Source organism: Rhinatrema bivittatum, chromosome 8 (genome assembly GCF_901001135.1).
Source record: "Rhinatrema bivittatum chromosome 8, aRhiBiv1.1, whole genome shotgun sequence".
Taxonomy (NCBI): Eukaryota; Metazoa; Chordata; class Amphibia; order Gymnophiona; family Rhinatrematidae; genus Rhinatrema; species Rhinatrema bivittatum.
Genome location: NC_042622.1, coordinates 65,100,752 through 65,124,851, shown reverse-complemented (window position 1 = coordinate 65,124,851; position 24,100 = coordinate 65,100,752). Strand labels below are relative to the sequence as shown.

Sequence of the window (24,100 nt, the reverse complement as noted above, 5' to 3'; positions counted from 1 at the left end):
AATATCTTTGAAAATTTTTAAAATGTCAAATTCAATCTTTTTGAAACAATTCTGAGATAACATCTTTTTTTCATTAAACAAAGAAACGTGAGATTCATCCAAAACAGCACATCTTTTGGTTAGCACTGCTATTTTATCCAAATGTTCCTCACAATTCAGAGTGTTTAGCCACTTGGGTAGATAAAGTTCCAGTGTAGTATCAACGCAAGAGGATAAATACTTCTGCTGAATAATTGCTGACCACACCATATCCAAAGTTACTGCAGCAGGAGAAACTTTATCAACAACAGATGAAGATGGTGAAGGGTTGTCTAACAATACTGTGTCTTGCCCTGGAACTTCCTCTTCAGGAGCAGAGAGAGGTGTAGATACTTTTATCATACCTGGATCCACTCCAAGTCCAGGAGATGAGATATCTAATGGCTGCAGTAAGGACTATCAGGGCTCAATAATTCTGATGTAATGAATGGAATGGAGGATAAACCACCAAGTCCTGAAATTATTTGCCACTGAAACTGAAAAGCCTCCAGAGTAGGCTGAACAACAGGAGGAGCCACAGAAGGCTCAGAGGCAAAAGCTCGAACATGGCCCCTTCTCTTCTTACTCATCCTAGAGAGCAAACAAGACAAAAGCCCTTGACGTTGTAAATTCTCTCCAAGGGGCGTGCCCCATCGGCACGAGGCTTCGGGGCGCCACAGGGCAGGCTGATTTAGAGGGGAGGGAGTCCCCTCAGAATGACGGTTGGCTCAGCGTCTCTGCCCTGGGAAAATCACCACTGGTAGGGCTTCCAACTCCCGTGAATGTCTGGTATTAATGAAAAATGTCACTAGCAGAATATTTTATGCATCAACAAATACCAATTTCCCTTCTAATCGATGTCAGAAACATGAGAAAATTCAAATGTATGTGGCTAGCTGTACTTTGTAATCATTGGTCACCGGTATCATGAAATAAATTAAAAAATGTTTTTAACATTCCTTTTCTTGAAATTGCATATACAATTTATTAAAAACGTTCCTTATTGTGCCACTCTCCTGATGGGAATAATGCTGCAGGATTGCTAGTTGGAATCGTTTGTTCATAACTACGATGGTATTTGATAGTCTTCAAATCTGGTGCCAGCAGCCATGGCAATTCCAGCTCCAATAGCATATATTAAAGTTGCTGCAGCTAAGAAGCTCGTAGTTGGATCTTGGGATCGACCTGGCAGTTTGCCATGAGGCAAGCTACCGCCTGTCCCAGCCCCTGCCCCTCAGCATTTCCTTGATGCTCTTGATTGGAGTTGTGAAGCATTTATTTTGAAACAATTAGTGTGTTCAAAGCAAGCTGATCACACTTGAGCTAGGAACAATGAACTAGGACTCCGGTTCTATATTGATGGTTTTTGGAACTGGGGCCATGATTAAGAGGAATAGCTGCAGGCATTCATATTTCACTAGAGGTGAAATTCTTGAACTGGTACAAGACAAACCAAGCAAAAGCATTTGCCAAGTATGTTTTCATTAATCAAGAACAAAAGTTGGAGGTTCAAAGATGATCAGATATTGTCGTAGTTCCGACTATAAACAATGACAACTAGTGATCTGGTAGTGTTATTCCCATTAGGAGAGTTGTATAATGAGGTAAGTTTTTAAGAAATTGTGTATGTAATTTAAAAAAAAGTTAACTTTTTTTGAATATATTTCATCATCCCAGTGACCGATAATTACAACGTACAGTTAGCCAAATAAGGTTGAAATTACCCAGTACATTATGCTAGTTTGAGAGTCTTGCTGCAATATACATTGAGCTGGTACTTTCAGTTATAAATTAATGTTGAATACTATTTATATTTAGAGTGAAAAAACATTGCATTTGGAGTGAAATTGATTTTTTGGTGAAAAACCTGAGAAAAAAAGCCCAACTAAAAGCTGCAAGAAACAGAGATTTTCTAACACTTCTTACTAATTCTTTTCTAACGTATTTGCAGATCATGTCTAGTTCCTATTTATAGACTGTAAAAAAAATAAAATAAAATAAATTGTGACATGCCCATTAAATTAACCTGAGCTGCATCTCACTGTAACAGGTCATTTGGGAAAACTATAAGACACGGGAAGGAAAGGAAACCTCAGGAAGTGCTCACCTTCTCAGCAATGTCATACACATAACACCAAGCTTAAGGATTTCCTATGCTGCTGCTAGGGGCAGGGAGAGCTTGTGTTCTTGTTACAAAGGATGTTATTAAGGTTCTGACTTCCCTCCTTTGCCACTTGAATTCTATAGCTGAGAGGCTGTGTTGCTTGAGACTGAAACCAACAGCTAGTGCCCATGCTGTACAGGAAAGAGTGCCACTTGTCTGAGGGCACCAAATTCCAGGAGAGGCTGGTGCAATTCCTAGGACTTGGGATCCTTTCTGTCTCTCTATCTGTAACACATTGATTAATAAAACGTTCTTGTTGTTACTGAAGTTGAAGTTTTATTTGTGGCTGTGGCGCATGGTAGAGGCTTGAGAACACTCTATATTTCCTGGCGACCGCGAAGGGACCGGTTGGGGCTGCGGGTATGACTGGCAGAACTGGTCAGGGCCGCGGGCACAACTAGCAGGACTTAACGGGGCCACGGGCACGATTGGGCAAAGTACAGTAAGTAAACACAGACGCACGTGAGTAACTTGTTTTTTATTATTTCATTTTACTGCTTGTTCTTTTATTTCATTTTATTGTCATTGAATAAGATTAGTTGTCTCTAAGCTGATAATATGTCACAAGGGACGGGAACCCCCAGTCCCTTAGCGTTAGTTTGTGAATTGTTCCCTCATTAGGTAAAGAACATTACTAAGCACTGTAAAAAATGGGCAGTATGGGCAGATCGGGATGCATTCATGAGTTGGCCGGAGGATGGTAGTTTCTCAGTGTTGGTATTTGGGAGAGTTGTGGGTGGATCCTTGGGCCGGTGGCAGATGACCACGCCCCCGGGGGAAGATTCTGATAGGAACCACCGGTTAGGCTCAGAATTTGGAGACAGACACACACTAGTTCTTTTATTAAACAGTATATTGAACCATCAGAGGTGGCAGTAGTGAGCTGGAAGCGCCCGGCTGGGCTGTAGTCCCTCAGATACTGGAACAGCAATCCCAGGATGGCTGAGCTGTAGAGAAACTAAATATAGTGAGTAGGCAGGGTATGCAGAGTTCATGTACAGATCCTTGATGGTAACACTCACACAGTAGTCTCATAGAAGCAGCCTAGGAGCTGGAATGAATTAGGCCCTCAAGGAGCGAGTGTCTGGTTCCAGGGAAAGCTCTGAGAGAGAGAGATGGTAACTCACTGATGTTTGTAGGCAGCAACTTCCTGGCAGAAGGTCATCCAGAAACAAGTCCGGGAACATGGGCCCTCGAGGAGCAAGTGCCGGTTCCTAACTGCAATCTGAAAAGCAAAGAGAGAGTGAGGCCCCCGAGGAGCAGGTACCCCTGGTAAGTCCGAGGAGGCAGAGTAGCTTAGGTAGAGTAACCAAAGTACCATCACCATAACCTTTGCTAACTCGATTAGTTAGAGAATTCAGAGACCTTATATATCCGGTGCGGATGATGTCACCTCAGGGGGTTGCCCCTGAGGTTCGCGCCACTGCTGGTACTTCAGTCGGGGCCGCGCATGCGCCCTTAGGCTTCCGGGAATAATGGCGGAGTGCAGCGTCAAGCCGGTCCGGGGACGCTGGAGAAGGATGGCAGCATGACGCTGTGGCAGCCAACCATCCACTAAGCGGAGAGAGAGTCGCCATAGAGGCAAGGTGGGCGGAGTGGAGACATCAGGCAGCGACGGTCGCAACACTCAGCCCCAGTGCCACAATTGTTGCAGTTCATAAAAAATAGGAAGACAGGGAAATCACTGACACGCCACTTGCATTATTTCAATATGTTCATGGTCACAAGAGAGCACCATCAAGGGATTAGTTCAAACCCTGCCCCTACTTCTAATGCAAAGCCTACTTCTCCACCTCCTTATGAGGATAAGGTTGAGGACAAAAATACAGTAACCGCTCCACAAGATCTGGCAAGACAAGATCAGGTATTGAAATGTGCGAAGGGGTATCGACCGTTATACCCTCAAATTAAATCTGAAGACAGCCTGAGCGAGACCTCACAGAGTAATGCACAGGAGACTCCTCCTATAACAGGGTGGATGATAGTGCAAGGTGCCCTCCACCTGCAACTGGGTAAACAGGGAGACACAGTATCCTGAGCAGGTTCCCCTTCAATCACTGACACAGCAGGTAAATTAATAATAGAACAATCTAAGATTGTCTCTTCTACGCCCAATATGCAGAAATCAGTACACGAATGGCAGAAGAAGCAATTGCAAAGCATTGAAAACCAGTTACAGGGAATTGAGCACATTACTTGTTGTAACAAACATGAATGTCAGACTTGTGCACAAGTAATTACTGGTAGCCCCCCACACTTGAGGAGTGGGAAAGTTTATGGAGAAAATATGATGGACACAAAGACTAAGGCCATTGGCACTATTACACCAAAGGAGTATGTAGCGGAGCATGAGGGGTCATATCGCCTCGTTGATCCCTAGGTAGATAACCTTGCAGGCTGAACCGAGTCGCTATGGCCAAGGGTCCCTGTCCCCTATCCCCTATCCACGAGAGGGTTCATTTCAAACAATGGATATGAATTTGGCTTGAAGGTGTATCCTAAATTTCCCTGACCCTAAGTGGCCACTATCCTATATGAAACAAGAACTTTTGATTTGGCAAAAATATGAGAAAGGTGAAAAAGCTTCCAGAGTGATGCTGTTATTATGTAATGGGGATGGTCAAGGAGGGAGCGAGGTACAGTATCGCCCCTTGAAGACCCAAGATTTGAGTACCCTACTTAGTAAGCTCCCCCCATTAATAAAGGGATCTAATAAATGGATTAGAGAATTTGAGTCACTAACAATGGGCAAGCGCCTGGCGATTGGTGACATGAAAGCGGTGTTCACACAAACCCAGGAGCAGGCAATAGGAAAATATGGGAGAACATAAGAACATAAGAAATTGCCATGCTGGGACAGACCAAGGGTCCATCAAGGCCAGCATCCTGTTTCCAACAGAGGCCAAAAACCAGGCCACAAGAACCTGGCAATTACCCAAACACTAAGAAGATCCCACGCTACTGATGCAATTAATAGCAGTGGCTATTCCCTAAGTATAATTGATTAATAGCCATTAATGGACTTCTCCTCCAAGAACTTATCCAAACCTTTTTTGAACCCAGCTACACTAACTGCACTAACTACCTTCTCTGGCAACAAATTCCAGAGCTTTATTGTGCGTTGAGTGAAAAAGAATTTTCTCCGATTAGTCTTAAATGTGTTACTTGCTAACTTCATGGAATGCCCCCTAGTCCTTCTATTATTCGAAAGTGTCAATAACCGAGTCACATCTACTCGTTCAAGACCCCTCATGATCTTAAAGACCTCTATCATATCCCCCCTCAGCCGTCTCTTCTCCAAGCTGAACAGCCCTAACCTCTTCAGCCTTTCCTCATAGGGGAGCTGTTCCATCCCCTTTATCATTTTGGTTGCCCTTCTCTGTACCTTCTCCATCGCAACTATATCTTTTTTGAGATGCGGCGACCAGAATTGTACACAGTATTCAAGGTGCGGTCTCACCATGGAGCGATACAGAGGCATTATGACATTTTCCGTTCTATTAACCATTCCCTTCCTAATAATTCCTAACATTCTATTTGCTTTTTTGACTGCTGCAGCACACTGAGCCGACGATTTTAAAGTATTATCCACTATGATGCCTAGATCTTTTTCCTGGGTGGTAGCTCCCAACACGAAACCCAACATCGTGCAACCACAGCAAGGGCCATCTTTCCCCATGTGCATCACCCTGCACCCGTCCACACTAAATTCCATCCGCCACTCGGAAGCACAAATAGGTAGAGTTATGGATACAGATGCATATGATGGGGATGAGTGCCATAGACAAGTATGTGCTGCATTGAGGAGTCATTTTCCGACTCAGAGAGATTTCGCCTCCCTTACTACCAAACAGTGGAAGACTGAAAAAGAGGATATTGAGGATTTCATAGTAAGATTTCAAAAAGAATACAGGAATGAAATGGAGGCAGAATCTGATGACCCAAATCAGGTGCCAGTATTTTATCATCTATTAAAAGCCTGTCTGCCTTCTAAAGTACAAGATGCCCTAACCAAAACGGTAGGGATCAGTTGTAAATCTTGGCCAGAAATATACGAACATGTGCTGCATCACTGTAATTGGTATGCACAACCCCTGCGGAAGCCCGACAAAGAATTTAAAAAGTTAGACTAAATTATGTACTTTACAGTTACAGGAAACAGTTGATACTAAAGGCACTAAAAGCCACCCTATCAAACCAATACTGACACAAGTGACCCCAGTACTACCTAATCCACAACTGTTCATGTCACAGCCTCCTTTCCCCCCTGTTAACCTCAACCTGTAATAGCCCACTGAGTAGCCTATTTCTTTTTCTTTTACGACTTACATGCCATCCATAGCAGTAGTAAAGTAATTAGGAAGGGACCCCAGCACGTGCCTGTGCACTTATGTATATATGCACACCCCCCTGAATGCACCCCAGTCCCCTGGTCGGACCATTCATTGATTTCCACCACTCTCATGAGAAAAGAAAATCCCAACTCTCACCCCACTCAATCTACTTTTCACTACAGGAGATCTTGCTCCCCTGAGATCCTCAGTGAGCACCTAACAAAAGAACTACTCAACCTAGATGTCTCAACCCCCAACTCAGCTCTGTTCTCATGGCACAGCATCACAGAATCAGTAGCAAACAAAATATGCCCTCCAATAACCAGAAAAATCAATCAGACGTCTAACAGGAAACAACCATGGTTCTCCGATGAACTCAGAAAACTTAAACAAAACCTCAGACAGAAAGAGAACAAATGGCGTAAGACCCATGCCCGAGCACACTAGCCGCCTACAAATCAGCCCTCCACTCCTACAGGACCTCCACTCTTCGAACAAAAAAAAGATTTTTACACCCACAGAATCCACGACCTCGTTTTTGACGCCAAGGCCCTATTCTCCTATGTATCGGATCTCACGAAAACCATCACCCCACCCATTCCGGGTGATCAAGCACAATCAAAGGCAAATGAACTTGCAACTTTCTTCCAGAGCAAGATATCCAACCTACTAACACTCCTGCCCATCAACCCTACCTCTTCTCCCATCTCCATCTCTCTCTCATCAAACACCGGAACCATTTGAACCTACATCCGCCCTAGAGATAGAATCCTTAATAAAGAAAATGAAACCCTCATACCATCCCCTAGATCAAATCCCAACTAAACTACTTCTATCGGTGCCAGACGCCATTTCCAAACATCTAGCGGATATCAAAAACTGCTCACTATCCCAAGGAATTTTCCCTGATGTACTAAAATTCACCACCCTCAAACCCCTGCTCAAGAAACCAAACCTAGACCCTAAGGAACCCAACAATTTCCGCCCCATCTCCAATCTGCTGTTCGTTGCTAAGATTATGGAAAAACTAGTCAATAATCAACTATCAGACTACCTGGAAGACCACAACATTCTCCACCCAACACAATATGGATTCCACAAATCTTTAAACACAGAGACCCTCCTCATCTCCCTCACAGATCACCTCCTCATGGGGCTGGACACTGGACACTCCTTCCTTCTTGTACTTCTTGATATCTTGGCTCCATTTGACATGGTGAATCACTCCATTCTCCTCAAACGACTTTCAGACATCGGGATAACAGGAACAGCATTCAAATGGTTCGACTCTTTCCTCAGTAACAGAGGATACAAAGTAAAAATCAATAACAAAGAGTCTCCTCGCATCAACTCCACAAGAGGCGTACCTCAGGGCTCTTCCCTGTCACCCACACTCTTCAATATATACCTTCTCCCCCTCTGTCAGTTGCTTACGAATCTAAAACTTAAACACTCTCTCTATGCAGACGATGTTCAGATCCTGATCCCGATAACCGAATCCCTCTCCAAAACACTTAACTTCTGGGACAACTGTCTTCAAGACATCAACCACCTCCTAACGAACCTAAACCTAGTTCTGAACACATCTAAGACGGAGCTGCTCCTTATATCTCCCAACCACAGTGATAACCTTCACCTGACCCACACCAACACCCTGGTCAGCCAAGCAAGAGATCTCGGTGTTATAATTGATAACCAGCTATATCTAAAGAGGTTCATCAACAACACAACCTAGGACTGCTTCTTCAAACTTCAGGTGCTAAAAAGACTCAAACCGCTTCTGTACTTCCAGGACTTCAGATCGGTACTCCAGGCCATCATATTTTCCAAACTGGACTATTGCAATTCAATTCCACTAGGTCTTTCTGCCTCTTCCACCAAACCGCTTCAAATGCTGCAAAACTCGGCCGCCAGAATCTTATCAAACGCCAACAGAAGAGACCACATCACACCTATCCTAAAAAATCTGCACTGGCTTCCTGTAAGCTTCAAAGTCTTACACAAATGTCTCACCATCATTCACAAATCCATTTACAATCACACCCCTATTGATAACCAATACCCACTAACTCTCCACACGTCTCAAAGACCCATCAGAGAAGCCTACAGGGGATCGCTTCACCCCCTCCAGCCAAAGCCACACTCCACTCAGCCACCAAAGAGCGAGCCTTCTCGACAGCCAACCATTTGGAATGCTATGCCCTCTGACCTCAGACAAGAGCCCTGTCTATTGACATTCAGAAAAAAACTGAAGACTTGGCTATTCCAACAAGCCTTCCCTTAATCTGGGACCTCCCCAGCTACAGGCACACTCCAAGGCCCTCTAGTCATTGCACCCCCTTTACTGCTACTGTCAATATTGTTGTATTGATATTGTTTAGTTCCGAGTCTCCTCTGACACTGGCTCCTCTTCTTCCCAGTTTGAGTACCCCTGTTTTATTGTAACTTTCGCTTTCTCCTTGGTTATGTTAATGTTATTTCCCCATGTTCCATGTAAACCAATATGATATGATCTGTATCATGAATGTTGGTATAGAAAAGCACTAAATAAATAAATAAATAAATAAATAAATAAATAAATATTAGGAATTAGGGCAGTAGCAAGGAGAGGTGAATGCCACCTCCAAGAGTGGTAGCTAATCAGTGCGCACCACCTCAGCCATATAAACATACCAAAAGGCAGGGGATGGCAGATGAGCCATGGGAGATCTAGAGGATTTAATGGTCCCTCACCCAACTGTAGAATGGGACAGTGTTGGAGTTGTGGAATGTATGGATATTATCAGAATGAATGTTGTTACACTGGAAAAAGGGGTAACCAGATTAGGGGACCCCAAAGAGGGAGAGGTTGTGGGACTTTCCCACGATGGAACCCTAATACCTGGCAGGAAGAGACGCCAACAGATCAAACGCATGTTGATTGGGAGAATGAGTATTCAGACTGACGGTTATGTGCACTGCGAGTAAAAGGCGAGGTAGCAGAAACTTCCCTGACACTCAGGCCTATCCTGTAACGTGCGGCCGCGTTTACCCTGCTCCTAAGCCGTTTTTAACTTTGTTTTCGGCCGCGTTAGCCCTTCCTGCGATCCCGAATCCCCTTTAACCTACTCCTACCGCGTCCTAAATTCCCTGGGCAACCCCTTCCGCCCGCGGCATGTATATTGCATGCAAACGAGCGAATTAGCGCGATATTGCATGCAAACGAGCGAATTAGCTATTCACCTGCAATCCCGTAACCCGCGCCCCGACTATCGCTACCTTTCCCTGCTGTTTTGTCGCGCGTTTAACCTGGAAACTTACCGCCTACCCTGACCCAGGCGGTAGAGGCATGGGTAAGGGTAGGTGGAAAGCTTTCCCCCAGCCCCCGCTCGCCTGCCCCGGCCGTGATCATGGGTGCCGGTCTCCGTGGCAGCCCCAGTCCTCTCCCCTGCTCCCGAAGCCAAAAAAAAAAAAAGCGTAAAAAACGTTGCAGCCCCCCTCCGATGTCCGGACTGGGGCTGCCATGGAGACTGCAACGGCAAAGCGACATTTCAGTGTCCCCCCTCCTCTCGGAGCAGGGCGCGAAAAGCCGCCTTGCTCCGGGAGGAGGGGGGACACTGACAGCGGCGAAGCAACGACGAAGAAAGCGGCGAAGCGACTTTTCAGTGTCCCCCCTCCTCTCGGAGCAGGCGCGAAAAGCCGCCTTGCTCCGAGAGGAGGGGGGGACACTGACAGCGGCGAAGCAACGACGAGAAAGCGGCGAAGCGACTTTTCAGTGTCCCCCCTCCTCTCGGAGCAGGGCGCGAAAAGCCGCCTTGCTCCGGGAGGAGGGGGGACACTAGCAACGATGAAGCAACTTACTTTTCTGAAGCCATCATCAGGAACACATGCGATCGTAGCTCCTCCCGATGAAGACAAAGATGGCCGCCTGCACGGGGAAAGCGTGCAATTGGCCGCTCAAGACGTGATGTCGTGACATCACGTCTTCAGCGGCCAATTGTACGCTTTCCCCGTGCAGGCGGCCATCTTGTTGGGAGGAGCTACGGGAGCCAGATCGTGTTCCTGCTGATGGCTGCAAAAAAGATAAGTTTTGCCGGCGTCCAAAAGCGACTTACTTTTGGGATCTTGACAGATCCCAAAAGTAAGTCGCTTTTGAAAAAAAACAAAATTTGCTCCCCTTTTTTTTTTTGCTTCGCCGCTGTCACCTCTTCTCCCCCCTCCCGGAGCAGGGCGCGAAAGCAGCCTTGCTCCGGGAAGAGGGAGAACAGACTGACAGCGGTCAGGTCGGGTCCGGGTTGGGGGTAAGCTTCGCCGCTGTCATCTCTCTCCCCTCCTCCCGAAGCAGGCCTTGCTCCGGGAGGGTGGGAGAAGCGCTGTCGGGTCAGATCAGATGGAAAAGTAAGTTGCTTCGCCACTGTCATCTCTCTCTCCACCTCCCGGAGCAAGGCCTGCTTCGGGAGGAGAGGAGAGAGATGACAGCGGCGAAGCAACTTATTTTTTCATCCGATCGGACCAGACTTCCTGGTATCTGTCATTTCAAATGTCATTTGAAATGACAGATACCAGCGTGGCGTGAAGCCTTAGGCCCGCGCACCCAGGATCCTGTATAGGCGCTCTATCCAGTATCCTGGGTTGCGCGGGACTAAGGCTTTTCGGACGCGGCTGACATTTACATATAATTAGGCTTCAGGATCGAGCGGTAGGTGAGCTGCACTGTGCGGGCGGTAACCGCGGGTGCCGTAGGCACTAACGCAGCTCTTCCTACCGCTCGGTACTGGATCACCCTGACTGTTAATAAGTCCCCACAATGTCCCGGTTAATTTCCTAGTAGATTCAGTCACCTCTAAGTCAGCCTTGACTTCCCTCTCACAAGCAGTCCAGCTATCTTCTACTACAGTTATGATGAAAGGATTTGAGGGACACACCAAATTATTGCCATTAACCCAGCTTACCTCCGTTACCATTAAGGGCCAACAAAATCAACAAAAGTCGGTACAATTTATTTATTCTCTACAATGTCCAGTGAATTTGTTGGGACGAGATTTACAGACCCAGCTTGGGATCATTATAGATTATAGCAGTCATGAATCTTTGCTCACAGCCGTACAAACTAACTTACTTCCTATAGTTTCAGGGTTTCAGGAAGAAGAAAAAGCTTTAGAAAGAGTAGACCCCCGGGGGGAGGAATCAAGATGGTGACGGGCATTTAGCAGCAAACCAGACCTGACTGCTTTTCTCTTGCTGTGAATTGGAATTCTTTTCTAAGCTAAATGCCTCCTAAAAGAAAAGGCAGAGTGAGGGTATATCCCTCTATACCCTGAACAATCCCTGAAATGACTGCTACTTACCCAATTGAGGGAGCTACCCCCGCTGATGGAATGCCGGTGGGAGCGGCGTTAGCATCTGGGGAGACATCCTTAAGCCCCCCATTTGAGAACTCCGGTGGCGCCGGGGCTACAACATTTCCACGAGCTGACGCCAAAAGAGGCAGAACCGAAGAGTCCCGCGCTCAGCGGAGAAGGGAGCAGCTGTGGAGAAGGAGGGCCCGAAGCCAACAATGGCGCCTAGTTATGTCGACTTTCCAGGTACTGTTGCCAGTGTGTCGGTGGACCCCAAGAGTGGTGTGAACCACTTACAAATGAGGAGGTGGCGAGGGGGGATACCAACGGAAGACCAAAGAGAGCAGCAGGAGATCCTGGAGAAGGAAGACTTCACCAAACCGGCAACGGTAACTCTAGCTGTCTGCTTCAAATGGCCCTATGTTCAAGGGCTATTCTAAGCAATTAAATCTGTTATCAGAGAAAATGGACAGATTGTCGCAGGATCACGATAATCCTTTACAAGAATATGCAGACAAGATTTCAGCAGTGGAAGAATCAGTAAAGTCAACACAGAATGTTTGTGCAAAATTAATACTATACGATGAAGTCTAGTATGATGGTCATATATAATCGTGAATGCTATTAGATTTTAGTTTCACTGTAATTTATGCAGCTGGAGATTGAGCAGCACATTAGTGGATTGAATTGGTCAATTGCAGTGTTATTAGTTATTGCCCAATGATCCTGAGACTAATTGGTCAGCATATGAGTGATTTTCAAGTGTTATTAAATCATATTATACCTAGATTTGGTATTGTCACTGATAATGGTTCTCACTTCCATATCACCCTTGTGAAAGCACTCACGTTAGCCCTGACTATTCCTCATCGAAGAGTTAGCGTATACAGACCTGGCAGTAATGGGTTGGTGGAGCGTTGTAATGGGATTCTAAATTACGCTAACTGTATGCTGATGATCATATGTCTTGGTTAGACAATTTACCTTTAGCCTTGACGTACTTATGTAATAGCCCCCTGCGCAGCGTTAACCTGACACCTTTTGAGCTGTGCACAGGATGCAGCATGCGGCTGCACGATATTCAACGGAATAGGGTCACCCCAGATACTTATCAGACTTACATGGACTCTTTAAGGATCATTGTATCTTATTTGTCTGCCCTTAACAGGAACTGTGACCAAGATGTGAATCTACCATCCATGATTGTACCTGGAAAGAACCTGTTTATGTGGGGCCATATACTGTCACAGCCTGCACAGAGACTGCAGTCCTCTTAGAGGGTGAAACTGTTTGGACCCATTTAAAGGACATTTGTATTCCCACTCAGGTGGAGCCAAAGGACTGAGGAAACGAGTTGATCAGTTGACCAGCCCGGAAATAAGATGCAATTACCTATCTGTTCTGTTTTTTACTTACATCTTGCTATTGTCACCAGCATTTATCATGAGAATTTAATACTGAAAGTTAAACGATTAATTGTGAATAGTACTAATGCTTCTAATTGTTGGGTTTGCACAACTAACCCAGGATCTGCTATACACGGTACACCCTTCCTAGCTATACCTACACCAGTAGCTAGTTTAGCAGGCTGGGGTTCAATTTGGTATAACACCACTGCTCTTCAGTTGTTCATCTAGGACAACACATCTGTTAGCACCACTAAACATGATCCATTTATTGTTCGGACTATACAACAGGTGTCACAGTTGTGCTTTTCCAGCAAAGGAACACAAATATTCTTAGGAAATTCAACTAATTGTGTATGGACTCAGGTTAATGAAGGATGGTGACATAAAAATGGAACACAGATAAGAAGACAAGCACTAGATAGTTAATAGTCTCCTCTTGCAAATTCACTGATACCAATCTATCATTAGGTTACTTCCCTTTCGTAGGATACTATGAGGCTAGAAAACGTTCTTTCCCCTATCGCCCAGGTGGTTTGGTAGCCCTACAAGGACATTACTTTGTATGTGGACACAAAGCATACTGAGCACTTCCCCCAGGGAGGGCTGGCACTTGTTTCATTGCAAGTGTTTTGCCCTATACACACATTTATCCAAATTCGTCTGTAATTCCAAATGTTCACTCTAATTATTCCTAATTAAAGAGAGAATTGCAACAGTCGGTAGATTTCCTTAATTCTAACGAAACCTCCCCACTTACTGAAGACCAAAATGTAGGGTTAGCCATTACAGGTGTCATTCCATTAGTTCAGGGGCTTTTTTTTCAATTTATGGTATGAAAAATAGTGCTTACAAACCGTTTTAGAAGTTATGGCTTATGAGTATTCTTTAAACAAAACTATTAATGAATTATAACAGCTAAGGCTTTATAGTATGCAGAACCAAATGGCATTAGATTATCTGTTATTATCCTAAGATGGAGTATGTTCTATTGTAAAAGGACAATGTTGTGTTTTTGTAGATGACAACTCAGAATTGTTAATGGATTCGGTTGAACGTGCCAAAGTTGCAGCTTCTGTCCCAAAGATGACCACTGGTCTACTTGGTGGGAACAACTGGTAAACTGGCTCACGTCCCTAGGAGAAATTGCCAGGGAGTTTCTCGTGGTTTGCCCTGGTGGTCTTAGTGGTCATGCTAGTGGTATGTATGTGTTTGCCCACATGTTTACTGCTTGGCCAGCAATTAGCACGACATTGTTGGGCCCAAACAACCTCTCCTATCACCTTGAATATGGTCAACATTCAGGGGTCGGTCACAACACAGAACCTCTATGCTTCTCTCAATACAGCAGCCACCCAAGAACAGCAGCAGGTGCTGGAAAGGGACCCCCTCAGGATGAGTCAGGTTGACAATGACGGGTAAGATCGGAGTATGCCCTCCGGCAACCTAAGACAGTCGCATGGCCCTGAAAGTGATGATTGTCCCAATCATCAAGAGGGAAATGAATAATATTTTTCTGTAAGGTGACCAAAAATTGAATGCTTAATGGCCGGCACATGCAGAAACAAGGTTGAATGTTTGCATGCAAGGATGTGTGTGAAAAATGAGTGGGGGTGCATGTGAAGCCACCAAGCAGAAATCACAAGAACAAAAAGAAATGCTGAACAGACACATTATATGAAATGAATAAGCATTCTGTGAGGGGCCCTGGGGAGGAGGGGCAGCGTATGTGATAAGATAGAGCACTGTATATGTGAGCCATTCAAGCATCGTAACAGGCGATATTCATCCGCATCTCTCTCTCTGAGCAGAGATGGCAGGGAAATTGATTGATTCAAATGAAAATCCGAGACCAGTGTGGATTAATTTAATAATTAGGGTTATTACTTTGAAATAGATTCGGTATTGTATCGGTAGCCAGGGCAGTGCTATTAGCGAGGGTATAATATGATCAAATTTCCTGGTTCCAAACAAGAGTCTTGCAATAGCATTTTGTAGTAGTTGTAGGTTTTTTTTTTTATTAGGCAGGTTGAGAGTCCAAGTAGTACGGAGTTACAGTAATCTATGTTTGAGAAAATTAGAGATTGTAGAATCCGTATGGAAGTCTTCGAGTTAGTTCTGGTTTCAATCTATGTAGTATGCGCAGTTTTGCATATCCTGTAGTGATTAATTTATGTGCCTCTTCATTGTAACATTTTCGTCTATCTGGATTCCTAAGTCCCATATTTGATCTGAAGGTGTTATTTGAAAATGATCTAGGTTTAGGGATGGAGGTTTAACTATGGGGGAGTTTCTCCTTAACCAGATGAGTTCAGTTTTTTTTGTGTTTAGTGTTAGTTTAAGATCAGAGAGTTCTTGCTGTATTGCCTTCATGTATTTTGAGAGTGTCACTGCGGTATTTTCAAAAGAAGAGTCGAATGGGATGTAGAATTGTATGTCATCAGCGTATAAGGTGATTCCTAGTTCCGTCAGTAATTACACAGAGGAAGCATGTAGATGTTGAATAGGGTTGCTGAGAATGCTGAGCCCTGAGGGACACCTGTACTGATGGGGAAGGTGTCAGATAAATGGTTTCTCAATTTTACTCGGGATGTCCTGTTAGATAGGAATGAAGAGAACCATTTGTGAACTCTGCAGTCTAATCCAATTTTTCTCAGCTGGTGGCATAGCAGGATATGGTCCACTGTGTCAAAGGTTGCTGTTAGATTGATTAGCACCATGTTGCAACCGTCCCTTCCCGACGGCTTCACTCCGCCTACCTTTCTTTCTTTGCACCTCCTCTCACTATGGATGGATGCCTGGCTGCTGCAGCGTCTGCCTGCCTTCCTCTCTGGCGTCCCCAGACTGGCTTAGGCGCTGCCTCCCGCCATGCTCCGCTGGTACCTTAGGGCGTGCGTGCCGCGCGGCCGTCACTCTTATTTCCTACTTGGTGCGAACCTCAGGGGCGTCCCCCTGTGATGATATCATGCTGCCTGGATATTTAAAGCCTACAATGTTTGCTAGCCTTGGAGTTAGCAAGGGGGATTCTTACGGATGGGATTCGCTCTCCGTACCCAGCTACTCTGCCTCTCCAACTTCCATTGGACTCTTAACGCTAACGGGGTACCCGCTCCTCGGAGGCCTCACTTGCTTTTCAGGTCGCTATCAGGAAACCGGTACTCGCTCCTCGAGGGCCCATGTTCTCTGATTCGCTGCCTGCTCCTACCTTCTCTTCTGCCTGGAAGGATTCGCTATCTTCAACACCAGTGAGTACTACCATCTTCACCTCAGAGCTGTTCCCTAGAACCAGGGACTCGCTCCTCGAGGGCCTGCCTCCGTTCCAGCCATAGTGCCATCTCCTACGTGGAACCGCTGTGTGAGTACATTACCTTCAAGCCTCTCAGCTCTCAGGTACTTGCTCCTCGAGGGCCTGCTCTCCCTATCCTGGGGTTCTCCATACTGGGGCTTTGTGCATCTTCCACTGTACTCCTTATTCTCAGTTCTTTCCACTACAGCACTGCTACCGGAGGAGTCGCTGTTCCAGCGCCTGAGGGATACTAGCCCAGCCAGGCTACTTCTGCTGCTCACCACTGCCACTTCTAGTGGCTTCACCACATTGTCTAATAAAAGATCAATCTCTGTGTTTGTGTGTCCTAAGCTGAGCCTGACCTGTGGCCCCTCATGGGACTTCCTCCCGTGGGCGTGGTCAGCTGCCACAGTGTCCAAGGGTCCACCCAAACCTCACTAATTATAACACACCAGGATAATAGGATTCATTATTGTTAAACCCGTAGGACAAGATCCATTAATGGATATTGGACAATAGCTGTCCCAATCGTCAATTCTACCAGATTTATTTTTTAAGATTGGTTTTATCACTGCTTGTTTTGCTCCATCTGGGATCAATCCTTCTGAGAGCGAAAGATTATTGTTGCAATTGTCGGGGTGATTATGTTACGTACTAGTTTTCATGGAATTTGCTGGGATTGGGTCACGTGGATGTGTTGCAGGCTTAATTTTAGAAATGATTTGTCTGATTTCAAGTTTACCCTGTCAAATTCAGTCCAATTAGCTTGTTCAAGATTTCCATCAGGTTCTTATGTTTGCGAGTTGGAGGTGATTTGTGTTTTTAATCTATTGACTTTATCGAACAATGAGGTTGCATAATTATTGCAGGCGTTGTTTTGGAAGTTGTGGTTGTTTGAGATGGAGGAAGAATGGTCTTTGATTAAGTGTTTTACAACTTCAAAGATTAGTTTGGAGTTAAATAAGACTCCGTAAATTTGTTTAGCATAGTATTCTCATTTTCCTTTATTTATTAGTACAGTATACGGTATTTTGTTAGGAGGGATCTGTATTTTCCTAGGGAGTCTGTGGATGGGCATTTCCGCCATTGTTTCTCATATTTTCTCAGTGTCTGTTTAGTGCGTGCATCTTAGCTCTTCGTTGTACCATAGCTTTGTCTGATTAGTGGAGTTTCATTCTTTTTGTTGCATTTTTGTCTGGACCGGGCTTAGGTTGTCAGCTATTTCATGGACAATTTTGTCCCAGGAGTCAAATGCTGAAGAGGCATTCACCTGATTAAAATTGATTAGTTTGCTTTTAATTGCTTCTGCTAGTACATCAGTTTCTATCTTTTTCTCTGAAGGTGAAAGTTTGATTTTTATTTATATTTTTTTGTGTTTGATTGAGGAAGGTTATTTCTGCTTTGATTAGTTGGTGATTGGACCAGGGCAGAATAGTGGGAAAGGTATTGATGAGACAATTGTTGTTATGGGCAAATATTAGATCAAGAATGTGACCTGCCTTGTGAGTGGGATTAGAAACAAATTGTGACCATCCTATTGCTTCCATTGTTTCTAGGAAGGTTTAACATGCTGTAGTTTTTGGTGTTCTATCTACATATAGGTTAAAATCTCCTACTATTAGGGTAGAGTCAGGAGATGGATATGCTTTTGAAGTATTCCAGCTGCGGTCTTGCACTCGGGAAGAGGGTGGGCGGGGAGCTGCTGTGGTGCTGGCAGGTCCCTCCTCTCCCTCGTCGATCCGGTGGTGGGGGAGTGCTCCTTGCATTTCCTTGCTGCGGTCTACAGCACAGATAGAGGCCCAGGTGTTGCGGCCTACCTGTAGTTGTGGCCATTCTGGCTGTGCCTTGCCTCCAGTGGCATTGCAGCTGTGGTCTTGCGTTCGGGAGGAGGGCGGGCAATGGGTGGGCTGTGTATCTGTATCGCCCCCCAGAGTCAGTTTCAGGAACGACTCCCGGCAAGACAATACCTGCAGTTCAGAGATTCTTCGTGCAGAACAAACTGCCACAAGAAACACCATTTTCAATGTAAGTAAGCTCAAGGACAGGCTACACAGAGGTCGGAAGGTGAAACCCGCAAAGAAATCCAAAATCAGATTAAGACTCCACAAAGGCACTCACACCCGCAGAGGAGGATAAATATGCTTCACACCTTTTAAGAAGCGCACCACATCTGGATAAGCCGACGGGTGTCCACCATTCACCTTCCCTCCAAAACAGGCGTGAGCCACCACCTGTACTTTCAATGAATTAATGGTCAAACCCTTTTTCAATCCATCCTGCAAAAACTCCAGAATGAGTGGGATCTTACTGAATGAGGGGGACCCTCTTTTCTCACAACAAGCCTCAAACACTCACCAGACCCGCACATAGGCTAAGGAAATGGAGAACTTTCTTGCTTGTAATAGGTAGCAATCACCACAGTGGAATACCCATGTAAAAAAACTGTTTGATTATTGTAGCCCCCCACCCCACTTTTACAGTGGATAAAAGTGTACCCACATGAAAAAAAGGATAGGTTTAGGTTTTGGGAAGGGAAAGTGTGCAAGGTGCTCTCATTTCAAAATCATTGCATGTACTTTCCAGCATAGACTTTGTACCTTTCAATGTAGGCACTTTATACTCACATTATATGCACCAGTCCTTTAACAACATAACACACATACATGTCTGCCCTCTGTAAAGTGCTTGATAGTCTGGGGGTCAACTTTATTTATTTAAAAACTTTTCTATACCGTCGTTTAGTAGTGCACCATCGCAACGGTTTACATTTAGGCACGAAAAAGGTTTGATAGTTTTCTAAGTTATCCAAGTGGTGCCAATATTTTACGGTTACATTGTTAAAAAATATACTCTAATTGAAAAGTGGGTTGGAGATGCTATTTACGATTGCCGTGCTAATCGTATATGTGCATATTGTATTTAAATTAATATTTAATTATGAGTAAAATAACAAAAAATAATAAAAATATAAAGACAAACAACTCTGCTTTTATGGGTGATTTTCAGCTGAATGTATTTGTTGTTTCTTCAGCGACCTTACTGTGGAATGCTTTTTTGAAGAGCCAAGTTTTTAAGCTTTTTTTGAAGAGTTTTAAATCTTTCATTAGTCTTAGCTCAAGTGGTAATGTGTTCCATAATAATGGTCCTGCTAATGATAGTGCTCTCTCTCTAACCTGGGTCAATTTTGCTGTTTTCTTTTCATTTATTAAAATGTAATAATAGTCTATCACAAAATAGGTCTAGATGATTTACAATAAAACATACCCAAAATAATTTGATAACATTGAATACAGCAGACTAACATACCATTAACATTCAATAATAAATAACAAAAACAGAAGACGTTCACCAGAGGAAGTTCATATTAATAGTTTTCTCCAGCAATATCAACCATCATCAGTTATTTAGAACACGCCATAAGCATATTGAAGAAGAAAGCTTTTTAATTGATGCCTGAATTTTTTTAAACTTCAGACTTTACACAGATGACATTCAGTTTGGAATAGCACCACTTTAGGTTAACAGCTGGGATACAGGCAGGCCTTGTGGAAGCACAGCTACAGTGGCACCTATAAAAATTTGGTGCCGGAGGCAGTTGCTATGTTGCCTATGCCTAAATCCGGGCCTGTTCCTTGGCTTTCCTTCTGCCTTTCATTTTGATGGGCTTACCCAGCTGTCTCCTCACATGTTCTTGACTCCGAATAATCCTTCAAACCTCACCTTAAGGTAAGGTAAGCGTTAAAGCTTTGGTAAAGACATAGTTTTTTAAGCTTCAGATACTGATAAATTTTGTACTGTTTTGTTGGTACTAGTATTTAGCGAGTTGGATTATTGTAATTCTTTATTAATTGGGCTCCCTAAATCTCTCTGAGAGCTTTACAATTATCCAAAATTCCACGGTGAGAATTCTTATTGGCTGTAAGCTATGTGACCATATTACTACTGTTTTGCATGCTGTTTAGCTCCCCATTGAATGGTGCATAAAATATAAAATTACTTTCATAATCTGCAAGTTGCTCACTAACAATAATATTGCCACTTGGATCAGCCCGCTCTTATGGATATATGTCCCCCCCCCCCCCCCCCCCAACCACACTGCATTCAGCAAGCACTGATTTGCTGGAAGTACCTTCTTACCACTGTGCATCTCTCTGTGGCTCATGAACCTGCCTTTTCTGTGGCAGGCCCAACCTTTTGGAAAACACAGTGGCTTTTTGGTCTAGGGGTATGATTCTCACTTTGGGTGTGAGAGGTCTTGGGTTCAACTCCCAGATGAGCCCTTTGATTTGTGCACACAGCGAAACCTGGGTGGTAGGGAGTAGAAACCTCTTCTGGCTGAAAGTCAAGCTTTTGGCAGGTTCTTATGGCTTAGATTGACTGTTGGAAACAGGATGCTGGGCTTGATGGACCCTTGGTCTGACCCAGTATGGCATGTTCTTAACACTCTTATAGGACCAGTTAAAGAGTATGCAGGAGGAGAGACCGCCGTGCAGAGCCTCTGTCAGGCCCTGAACAACTCACCGCAGAGGGCCGACCCGAGGGGGAGGAGCCAGACGCGCCTCAAAACCGGCACGGGAGTGGTGCCCTGCTGCCGCCGGCGCACCGCCAAAGCCGTGAGCACCTAAGGGGTGCGCACGGCTTGGTCCAGCTTAGTCCGGATTTGGACGGACCAAAAGAGGAATTTCTGCAGGACGAACTCTAACCACTGGGATCAAGGAAAGAAAGGTACAGAAAATGTTTGTCTTTTTCAAGTTAGTAAAACTTTGCTTAAAGTTCTCAATCACTGCTATGCCAGCTAAAAGGAAAGGTAAGGTGAGGGTTTTCCCCTCTGAACCCTTACCTCCTTTACTTCAACTTGAACCGTTTTATGAAGCAGTTAGATATAGAGGGTCCCGGTGAATCCTTTGGTAGCCCCATGAAAGGAGAACAAGAGGCTCCCTAGGATGAGGCCTCCCTCAGTCCTGATTACAGACCGCCTCCAGTCCAATGTGGACCAGAAGTAGCTGCAGCAGTTTTGTCCACCGAAGAGGAAGTACAAAACTTAGCCCCTGGGGGAGTATTCTTGGGACCTAACCCGGGGGAGAGAGGAATAGAGGAGAATCCCACCGAGTTGGTCTCTGTAGAGGGAGAAGCTATAACATCAGCTGCAGGTTTACATTCAAACTCCCCCCAAATTGAGAATCCCGTGGACAAGCAATTTTCAACAACAAGGCCTGAGACGGTCACATTAGAGGCTATTTGGGACTTGGTAAGTGGCCTGAATGCCACTGTAAACAGGTTGGAGGGGAAAATAGACTCTGTATCCTCCAATTTATAACAACAATTACATGGTATGCAGAGACAAGTTATCGAAGTGACAGCTAGAGTGGAAGAAGCTGAAAACAATATAAAATCTGTGCAGTCCTTAAATAATTTGGTGGTAAAGGATCAAATAGCGTGTTTCAAGCGTCTGGAAATACTTGAAAATAATATAAGACAATTGAATGTAAGGATTGTGAATTTTCCTAAAATTGTGGGGGAAATCCCCCTTACGTCTTTGAAAAGATTTTTTATTGAGGTTCTGGGTTTTTCAGAAAACAATATTCCATCCATAAATTCCTGCTTCTTTGTAAAAAAAAGAACCTCAGATCCTGCTGTATCAATACCTAGTAATCTCACAAGCTTTCTTGAAAATTCTACCTTACAGGTGATATTAAGGATACAATTAATGTATTTCTATCTAACAACAGCTGACATAAGTAAATTAATTAAAGTTTACTTCCAGAAATTTCCTGTTACTTACTTTGGGCAAGATGTTAAAATCTTTCCAGACTTGGCTCCTTCTACACGTAGTAAAAGAAGAGAATTTCTAGCATTAAGATCAAGGGTAACTGCACTGGGGTTTTCATATATGCTTAGATATCCTTGTCGATGCATAATCAAGCGGGGAAACGAGACTTTTATTTTCTCCCAAATAGAACATCTAACCCAATTTGTAGAGGCAAGAGAGCCAGTTGCCTCTTCCCCTATAGCACCTTGAGGTATCAGCATAAATACAAGGACTGCAATAATGTGCCATACGAAATAGAGGAATGTTTTCTTTTTTTAGTCTCCTAAATTGTGAATTCCATTGATCTCAGGTTTATATTTAATATTCCTGAGAAATTATTATTCAATTCAATTCAGTTATATATAAGGTTAGCTTAACAACATTTGCTGTGTATTTTTTTTTTCCTTTTTTGGATAAAATTCTTTGAATTTGAGTTAAACAGTATTGTAAATGTTGGAATAAGGATTATATATTATTAATGTATCGTATGATTATTTCCAATGTATCAAGATATGAAAACTGAGAAATAAATATATAAAAAAAAAAAAAAAGAGTATGCAGGATCCTATGTTGTTTAAAAAAGCCTTAAAAACTTTCCTTTTCAAGTAGGCATTTGGCATTGATTAATTAATGTATCAATACTTATTTGTACACTGTTTGTACACTACCCGCACACTGCATGACCTATGCTTGTTCTTAGAAGGTAATAAGGATTTCAGTTAATAAGTTACTCGGTTATATTGTCCTTTATCTGTAATGAGTTGTTAAAATGTAAACCGGAGAGAAGGCAGCTTGCTATACCTCAGTATATAAAAGACTATAAATAAATAAATAAATAAGTAAGTAAGTAAGTAAGTAAGTGAGTGATTTAGCCCAGCTTTAAGTGATAGTTTTTCATTTTAGACTTTCCTTCTGTTCATGTCATTACTTTTTTTTTTTTTTTTTTAATGCCCTCATACTAGATAGGTATTTATACCTCTATAGGAGGCCCACCTAGTTACTTGAGGTGAGGTTTAGGTATTAGTGTAGGGGTTAGGGGCCACTTTGACATGCAGCGTGCGACGTACGAACAGAACAGTGCACACTTGTGAAGATTTGATGATCTTCGGAGTGAGGAAATCCACCCAAATATGGGATTTGTGCAATGTTCTCTCAAACTAGCTTTTGATGTTACCCAGGTAGAGAGTCAACTTGGTCAGAAATCTTGCCCCAAACTCCTCCCCTTTTCCTAATTTGCATCTCACCATGCGTTACGGTGTTTTTGCATGAGAAAACGCCATATAGCACTTTGATAAATGACCCCCTTGGTTTTTACGTTACCTTATGTTTTTTATCGCCATATCATTTATGTTTAAGCATGTTTTTAGTGGTTATATTTGATATTTAATTTTTTACAGTTAAGTTTTGTTTCATTTTTATTATGTATATTCATTTGTAATCCGCCTTGAACCGTGGAATGAGCGGAATACACATCTTTTAATAAATTAATTAATTAAATTTAAAAAAAGAAGACGGGAACCTCGGTAGCTGCGAATGAAGGTGTATGGCTCCAGATTCCAACTCTGGTTCCCATTGAACAGAAGGTCCAAAACGAATAAATACTTACTTTACAGCGCTTTAAGCATCACTTATAACTTGTTTGTTGCAATTTTTCTCTAAACGGCTTAACAAAACTACTTCCAACAGTAGCCATGGAGACTAACAGATACCCGGAAGATCAACCATCAGTAGGAGACTCTCTAGGGTTTGGCGCTTCGCCTCTATG

At 43.8% G+C, this 24,100-nt stretch overlaps 1 non-coding gene across 1 annotated transcript; it reads left to right on the top strand.

Moving 5' to 3' along the window:
• Positions 1–20,734: 20,734 nt before the first annotated feature.
• Positions 20,735–20,806, top strand: TRNAP-UGG. The gene has a single exon. It is a non-coding gene; the product is annotated as a tRNA-Pro (tRNA).
• The last annotated feature ends 3,294 nt before the right edge of the window (positions 20,807–24,100 follow it).